This window comes from Rhinolophus hipposideros (assembly GCF_964194185.1).
Source record: "Rhinolophus hipposideros genome assembly, chromosome: 14".
Lineage (NCBI taxonomy): Eukaryota > Metazoa > Chordata > Mammalia > Chiroptera > Rhinolophidae > Rhinolophus > Rhinolophus hipposideros.
The window spans coordinates 14955934-14965530 of NC_138060.1; the positions used below are offsets into that span (position 1 = coordinate 14955934).

The 9597-nt window shown below is 35.5% G+C and overlaps 1 pseudogene across 1 annotated transcript in view; it reads left to right on the top strand.

The window, feature by feature from the left end:
- Nucleotides 1–2412, top strand: part of LOC308507345 (heat shock protein HSP 90-alpha-like) — a 51777-nt pseudogene extending 49365 nt beyond the window's left edge. The window contains exon 2 of the transcript in view: nucleotides 792–2412. The product of the transcript in view is annotated as a heat shock protein HSP 90-alpha-like (transcript). The remainder of the gene's footprint in view (nucleotides 1–791) is intronic.
- The last annotated feature ends 7185 nt before the right edge of the window (nucleotides 2413–9597 follow it).

The window sequence follows — 9597 nt, forward strand, 5'->3', positions numbered from 1 at the left end:
GAAATAGAAAGAAGTGGACTGTAAGCCAGCAGATCCAGTTTCAAATTTCAGCTTTTTGACAGCTGCCCTTATTCTTGGCAAATCACAAAGTCTCTCTGTTTCCTGAGCTGTACGATGGGGGGTTGGGCTAATGAGGAGATTATACTGACAATAGCGACTACCATTTATTGACAGCCTACTGTGTACCTAGCACTAGGGTGAACACTTGCAGTAACACTATCTCATCTGACACTTACAAGTCCATTTAACAAGTGAGTGATTTTTACAGGAGAGAAGCTGAAACTTGGGTGGGTCAAATAACCTACCAGAGTCCTAGAGCTGTAGGTATCAGTGCCAGGATGGAACCAGTGGTGTCACTTAAAGGCCATCTGGAATTGCTTCTTGCATATTTACAGGCTACCTAAAAAGCAATCTACAATGTGAATTGCAGTCAAGAGCTGTCTGCAGATTTTCTTTTTTACACATATCTAAGTGTTTTAACTCCAGAAGCATACACTGAGTTTTCCAAAATGTTAGTGAAAAGGAAACATGACTGCTCTCTTAGTGATCATGCTAAGGGTGGCTCTCTGTAGACTTAGGGAATATAAGTTATCACTGCCAAATCCACTGCTATGTCATATTATTAGGTATTTACATGTCTCATAATATAGAGTCAGATTTCATTTTACACAACTGTTTTTCTTAAGAATTGATATGATGCAAAGAAAATATCACAAGCTATAAAGCCAATTCCAAAAGAAGAATTCTAGAAACATTTTGAAAAATGGTTCCATCATGAAATAACTCAGTAGTTTCTGAAGTGGCTGCTCTAGCTGGGAGAAGGTCTTTAAGTGATAAAGAAGTCATTGATGATGAGGCTGAAGAAAAGGAAGATAAACAGAAAGAGAAAGAAAAAGAAGAAAAACAGTCCAATGATAAACCTGAGATAAGAGATGTTGGTTATGATGAAGAAAAAGAAAAAGAAAAGGATGGTGACAAGAAAAAGAAGATAAGGAGAAGTATGTTAACCAAGAAGAACCGAATAAGACAAAGCTTATCTGGACAAGAAATCCTGATATTACTAGTTAAGAATATAGGGAATTCTACAAGAGCTTGATTAATGACTGGAAGGTCACTTGGCAGTGAAACATTTTTCAGTTGAAGGACAACTGAAATCCAGGGCCCTCCTTTTTGTCCCAAAACATGCTCCCTTTGACCTATTTGAAAACAGAAAGAAAAAGATCAACATTCACAAAGTTTTCATCATGGATAACTGTGAGGAGCCAATCCCTGAATATGTGAATTTCATTAGCAGTGTGGTGGACTCTGAGAATTTCCCTCTAAATATTTCCTGGCAGATGTTGCAAAAAAGCAAAATTTTGAAAGTTATCAGAAAGAATTTGGTCAAAATGTTCTTAGACCTCTTCACTGAACTGGCAAAAGATAAACAGAACTACTCAAAATTTTATGAGCAGGTCTCTAAAAACATTAAGCTTGGAATACATGAAGACTCTCAAAATTGGAAGAAGCTTTCAGAGCTGTTAAGATACTACACATTTGCTTCTAGTGATGAGATGGTTTCTCTCAAGCACTACTGCACAAGAATGAAGGATAACCAGAAACATCGATTACAGGTGAGTCCAAGGGCCAGGCAGCTAACTTTGCCGTTGTGAAACGTTTTTGCAAGCACAGCCTGTAAGTGATCGATATGATTGAGCCTATTGATGAGCACTGTATCTAACAGCCGAAGGAATTGAAGGGAAAGACTTTAGTGTCAGTCACCAAAGAGCGCTTGGAACTTCCAGAAGATGAAGAAGAGAAAAAGAATCAGGAAGAGAAAACAACAAAGTTTGAAAACCTCTGCAAAATCATGAAAGACATCTTTGAGAAAAAAGTAGAAAAGGTGGTCATATCAAACCGATTAGGACATCCCCATGCTGCACTGTACAAGCACATATGGCTGGACAGCAAACATGGAAAGCATCATGAAAGCTCAATCCTAAGAGACAACTCAACAATGGGTTACATGGCAGCAAAGAAACACTGGAGATAAACCCTTACCATTCCATCATCGAGACCTTAAGACAAAAGGCAGAGGCTGACAAGTCTGTGAAGGATCTGGTCATCCTGCTGTAAGAAACTGCACTCCTGTCTTCCGGCTTCAGTTTGAAAGATCCCCAGACACATGTTAACAGGATTTACAGGATGATTAAACTTGGTCTTGCTATTGATGAAGATGACCCCATTGCTGATGACAGTAATGCTGCCGTAACTGAAAAGGTGCCACTCCTCGAAGGGGACGATGACGTGTCACGCTTGGAAGTAGACGAAGCTCTGCCTAAAGAATGGCTGGTACATGTGTTGAATATTTTACCTTCATTTCCTCTGATAACATATTTTCAAGAATTTTCAAAAATTTTATTAACACTTTAAAAATCTGCATGGCATGACAATAACTACTTAAAGGAAACATAAGATTTCTTTCTACTTTTAAGTGTATAATACTGTGATACCTCAGACACTAAATCAGAGATAGTTTTTCCTTTCTAGTTTCATGTTGGCTTCTTTAAACAGATCAAGGTTCTGTTTGTTGTAAGATGTACGTAACGTAATGTTAACTTTGTGGTCTAAAGTATTTAGCTATCAAGCAGATTCCTTAACAGACCAAATCTTTTGTCACTGAAGGGTTCTGAGATATACTATGATGTTTAAAATAAAACTATTGGTTAAAACAACCTTAATCTCCTACGATTTTTCCAAACCTTCCATCCCCTGTAGTTATTAACTGGCCTCTAGAAATTAGTATGTTAAGCTGAGCCAACTTGATGGGAGTAGCTATCCATAAAGCTTCTTTTCCAAAGAAAATTACTATTTAGAGGAGCAAAATTATAAGCCTACTTAGTCATGTTGTAAAGCTGTTTGAAAATAACTAGAGAAAGTTTTATAAATGAAATTATAGTACTCAAGTCACATTCTGCTTTAAAAGGTTGTGACAAATACAGACAAATTTTTAAAAAGCAATTGTATTTCTGGATACTTGCAATGAACTATCTGAAAATGAAATTAAGAAAAATATTCACTTACAAAAGCATCAAAAGAAAATATTTAGGAATAAATTTCACAAAAAAGTGCAAAATTTATACACTAAAAACTATAAAACATTATTGAAAAAAATTAAAGACCTAAATAAATGGAAGACATCTCACATTGTAAGACTTAATATTATTGGAAGACTTAATATGGTAAAGATGGCAATACTCACTAAACTGATGGACAGATTCAAGGTAATTCCTGATAAAATCTTAGCTGCCATTTTTGCAGAAATTGACAAGTTGATCTCATAATTCATATGCAAATGCAGGGAACCAGAACAGCCAAAACAATTTTGAAAAAAAGAATGAAGTAGGAGGACTCACACTGCCCAATTTCAAAAGTGACTACAAAGCCACAGTAATGAAGATAGTGTGGTATTGACATTGGATGGACTTACAGATTAATGGAATAGACTTGAGAGTCCAGAAATAAACCCATGTTAAACTGTTTTTGACAAGAGTGCCAAGACCATTGAATGGGGAAATAGTAGTCTTTTCAATAAATGGTGCTGTGATTACTGGATATCCACATGCAAAAGAATGCAGTTGAACCCGTTCTTCATACCATATACAAATATTAACTCACAATGGATCAAAGACCTAAATGTAAGAGTTACACAATAAAACTCTTAGAAGAAAACATAGGTTTAAATCTTCATAATCTTAGATTAGGTAATGGCTTCCTAGATATGACAACAAAAGCACAAGCCACTATAATAAATAAATAGATAAATAGATAGATAGATAGATAGATAGACAGATAGATAGATAGATAGATAGATAAAAATAAATCATCAAAGTGATGAACACTTGTTATTCAAAGGACTCTGTCAAGAAAGGAAATAAATCCACAGAATGAGAGAAAATATTTGCAAATTTTGTCTGATAACTTATATTTAGAACATATAAAGAACTCCAATTTTTTTTAATTTATTAGTTTCAGCTGTACACGACAAGGTAATACTTAGACATTCATCATTTATATCCCTCACACTGTGAACCCCCCTCCCCCCATCCACTATCCCTCCGACCTCGCACCGAGCCATCACATTATATATATAAAATTATAGTTGGCATTCATTATTGTTTAGCTTCTGGTGTACAGTGCCATGATCAGGCATCTACAGTGTCCCTGAGGTGGTCTCCCAAATGGGACACGTGTCCATCGGATACCCAACAAAATCTTTACATTATTGATTATGTTCCCCAAGTTAATTTTCAAAAACCCTGAGGCCCTCTTGTGGTTACCAACTGTTTCCTAATCCCTTCACCTTTCCCCTTATCCCCCCCACCCCCACCCCCCGCCCATCTAACAACTCTCAAGAACTCCAATTTTTTAAATGTACAAAGGTTCTGAATTGACATTTTTCCTAAGAAGATATATAAATGCACACTAAACACATGAAAAGATGTTCAACATCATTAGCCATCAGACATGCAAATTAAAGCCACAATAAGTTAGCATGCCCACGAGAATGGCTATAATGAAAAAGACCGGTAGTGGGTTTCTCCAACAAGGATATGGAGAAGCTGGAACCCATACAGATAGTAGGAATGTAAAATGGTGTAGCTGCTTTGGAAAACAACTTCGTAGTTCCTCGAAAGATTAGCTGTAGAATTATTGTATGACCAATAATTCTATTCCTAGAAATACATTGAAAAGAAATGTATACATCTACACAATAACTTGTACATGAATGGTCATAGCAGCATTATTAATAATAGCCAAAAAGTGGAGGCAACTCAAATATCTAACAACTGGTAAACAGATACATAACATGTGACTCATCTACACAATGGAGTTGTATTCAGCAGTAAAGATGAATGAAATACTGATACATGCTACAATATGGATGAACCTTTAAAGACATGCCAAGTGAAAGAAGCCAGTCCCAAAAGTTACATATTGTATAATTCAATTCCATTTATGTGAAAGATCCAGTAGAGGCAAATCTATGGAGATAGATAGTTGATTAGTGATTACTTAGGACTGAGAGTGTCGGGGGAAATTGAGGATGACTGCTAAAGGGTACAGAGTTTCCTTTTGGAGTGATGAAAACGTTCTAAAATTGATTATGGTGAAGATTGCACAATTTTCGGAATATATCAAAGTCTATTGAACTGTACACTTTAGATGGTTGAATTGTATGGTATGTGAATTATAATTCAAGATTGTTGTAACCCAAAAAATGCACAGGGGACAAAAAGAGACAAGGGGTAGAAAGGAAGTTGGAGATGCAGGTACATGTGAGAAATTAGAGGGCTTTGTTAGTCATTGTGTAGAACTAGGATTTTACTAAGGGCAGAGAGAAGCTATAGGAGAGGAATTATATATATACACACACACATGTATGTATGTATACATATGTATGTATATGTATATAATTGACAGTTTTAAAAGCTCATTCTGGCTGTTGTCTAGAGAATAGATTGGAAAGGGCACAAGTGGAAGCAGGGAGAGCAGTAGAAGGATATGGCAGAAGCCCCGGTAAGACCTGACAGTAGTTTGAATTAGGATATGTTACAAGAGAAAGAGAAAGATGGATTTGAGAGATATTTTAGAGACAGAACACTTATAATATATACATATAGATAAATATATACATATAAAATTATATATGAAAATAATTTAAATAAAACCCAAAAATTAAAAGCCAGTATTTGTTGAAACATTTGCTTTTGTTTTAAAATACAATGTTTCATATTTAAGTAGGAATCTGTAATGGGCTAGGTAATTTTCTAGAACTTTCAACTCATTTAAGTCTATTTGTTTAATACAGGTAATTTCTACAATGAATAACTATATTACTAAAATTTTACCCAGTTTTAAAATTTTGAGATGAAATTAAAGTCACACAAATATAAAAGTATTTGTTAAACTATGAGTCCTAATTTGGTAACCCTTAACTGTACATCATAGATGCCCACAGAATTTAAAGAGCTGAGGGATCCTAAAAGTCACTTATTTAGTCCAATGACATACCATCCAACGAGTAAATTTTTTTCTACAACATTCCTGACACGCAATCAGCCAGATCTGATATCCTATCAATGCTTAATATTTGTTAATCAAGAAATATCGGAAATTTGACATCTCTGAAGACTTGCTTTGGACATTAACAGTTTTAGAGGATGTTTTAAAACATAAGCATTCTGGAGCTATATCTACAGGAAAATACTATTATGAAATTAATATTTAAATAAATTAGTTATTTTTAAAAATAATTTTGTCAAATGTGTTTCTTAATTCCTTTTTATCTTTACATGTAAAGAAAGTAAATTAACTCAATAAAGTCAGGAATCGGTTTCTTCTCTATTAGATAAGCTGACCACTCATGAAAAGTTTATATATGGCTATTAGCAAAAATTTAATACTGAATTTAGACCAAAATGAACGAATCAGATATCTAGCAACCACAGCAACAGTAGATTTATCTGGCAATGTTGAAGAATGAATTATACCATGCAAATGAATTTTACAAATAATCTTCTGTTACAATCAATTCATGGATACTTAAAACAGTTCTCATTAAAATCTAAATCTATCTAAGGTGTTACAGACTTCACTATCATAGCAAATAGATGAACATAACTTAAAAGTTGTTGATGAATCAGGATCATTATTGTAAAATTCCATAAAATGATACTAGTAAATAAAAGTTAGCTTACACACCCATTTCTTTCCATAGACAACAGGGTTGATGGACTTCATTGCCACATTAGATACCCTACAGAGGTGTTCTCATTTCCTTTTATACAGCTTCAAGGAAAAACTTTTTGTGTCCCAATTATTTCAAAGCTCTTCATCCTGATTGACTCCTTGGTATACTCTCCTCAGGTTCACTACAAAAATATCCTATCTATGAAAAGGGCACCTCCCTTGTACTGGGGGTTCTGCTCTGAGGGCTTTTAGTTGTAAGCAAGGGTAACTAACGGGCCAACGAATCAAAAGCAGCAGCTCCTGAAAGGGATATTGGGAGGCTCACAGAATAGGCAGGAGGACTAGGTTTCGGACTAAGATTCCAGGATAAAGGACTAAACTGATAAGATGAAAAATTACTACCACTGCTGCTGTCCTACTTCTGTCATTCACATACTCCAAATATTCCCACACTTCCCTGCCTTTTAAACTTTGACGTCACAGCATCAAACATATAGTAAATATTCAATACATGTTTATTCATTCAACAAATATGTATTGAACACTTAGTATGTTTCTTGAATTGAATGAAAAATCCTCTAGTATCCTTATGTATATGAAGAGTTTCTACCTTTTTATCAATATACACTACATTTAAGCAACAAGTTCTGCACTAACACAAATGGTGTAGGATTCTCATGTTCCTTATAAACTAAAGAAGTGAATTGAATCTGACAAGTAGCTCAGCCTGAAATCAATGTATAGCTGAACTGCATGCATTAACTATAGCTTAAAATTAATTGCCTAAGGGAGTAGGAGAAACTCTACAATGCAGATTACTATAAGATCTACTTTAATGAAATAATCATGGTAAGTACACCTGGTATGCATGAGTAGGTGCACTCAGATTGCAAGAGGCCGGTGCGTAGCTACATTTCATGCTTGCTTGCTTAATGCTAAACTCAGTTAACTGTTCTGGATAAAAATGAATGTACAAGTTTTGATAGAGACTCATTTGTTTCTTTTCACCTTGAACTTGAGCTGTTTATATCAAAGCTGCATTATTTTGCAAATAATGGAGTCTTAAGATCTTTATACACATAAATCATTCAGATGCAAGTTAGAAACGCTAAATGGACTCAGACATGAGCCACTCGGAGGAAAGCCTGTAAAGAAAGTGGGTATTTTTAGGTGAGAACCCCTGGGAACAAGTGTTCCGATCAAATTAGCTGCTTCTATGGCAGAAAAAAAGGCAAGTCATTATCCTGTGACCATCAGTGTCCTTGTCCTCTGGCTAGAGGTTTCTGATCAACAATTCCTGATCTCGCTGTACAACATAGCGGGACACATTTTTCCATCAGCCTCAGGCTCTAACATGACTTGGCACAGCACTGCTTGGTTTATCATACTCTCAAGTTCAACAGTGAAACAAAACTATAGGTTGAACCACATGAAATGAATGTTTTTATAGATCTAAAGCGGCCAGGTGTCAGTAATTTCATATGGTTCAATCTAATATTCATACTTCAGATCCATTTGATTTAATGTATTTCATAAAATGCTAATTATTGTGCCTGACACTGGGTCAGACTGGTACTTTTAATAATATGAAAAACCAGGCCCAGGAAAGTTAAAGTGCTATGTGTTTAGGTTAAAACCAAGATTAGAACGCAAGTCTTCTGATGGTCAATTCCATGGGCTTTTCATGATACTAAGATGCTTCATGGTAGAACGCTAAATGCTTTGTTTGGCCATTATATTTTAAAATTTTTGAATGATTAACTGACACAGTATTTAAAATGTGAGATTTCACATCAAAATCTGGATTGTCAGCTTCTCTTTCAAAAGAGGAAAATTTGTCTCGGGTCCAGGCCAAGATTAGGGTGAGGCAAATGAGGCACTCTGTGGACACAAAATTTCAAGGTGTGTCAAAAAATTCAGTAATCAAGATAAATCATCTTTTAATGCAATCTTTAAAGAATCAAAATTAATGCAAAAAATAATCCACAATGAACAAAATATCAAAATGTTAAATACAGATAGGCTGTTGTTCATTTCTTTTATTTTTCTCTATTATTGTCCAACTGGAATAGTCATTTCCAACTAGCCCTCTGTAGTGGGGTCACTTGCCCATCAAGTCTTCCCACTGGGCAGATTTACGAGAGTTGACAATTACATGAAAACTGTGCAGCATAGGGCTTTGTATATAATCATATTTTTGATTGTAGAGCTTTTGATAAATTTTTCCATTCAAAATATGGGCAGATATTTTGGTAAGTGTATATAGCGATATACAATTTTCCTTTTGCCTTAGGCTCCAATGTGGCTTTGCATGGTGGTGCCTACAACAAGCAGCTGAAGCCAAGGAGCAAGTCTTTGGCCAGAGAGGTACTTTCCAGGCAGCAGAGTGAGTCCCCGTTCAACCCTCTTCACTCACTTGGCCTCCTTTGTTTTTCCTCTGCTATCTTTGAAATGTTGGCGAGCCACAGAATTCAGAGCTGAGCCCTTTTCTCTTCCCTAGGTAATTTCATCCACAGATTGAAATTATGGATTTAAATGTCATCTATGTGCCAGTAACCCTCAGATATATGTGTCCAATCACGTGACCTTTCCTCTGAGTTCCAGATTTAAATATACAACTGCCTACTTGATATTCTACACAGATGAATAGGATCATAAATTTGACCTATTAAAAACAGAAAGGACTTTTGATTTTTTCTTTCCAAACTTGTTTCTCTTCCGGTCTTCTCCACCTCAGTAAATGATATTACCATCCCCAGTTCTCAAGATCTACATCTAAAAGTCCTCTTTGACTTACCTTATGTCTCCATCCCAAAATCTCACATCTACTCACTTCCCATCTCTATTGCTACTATCACAGTCCAA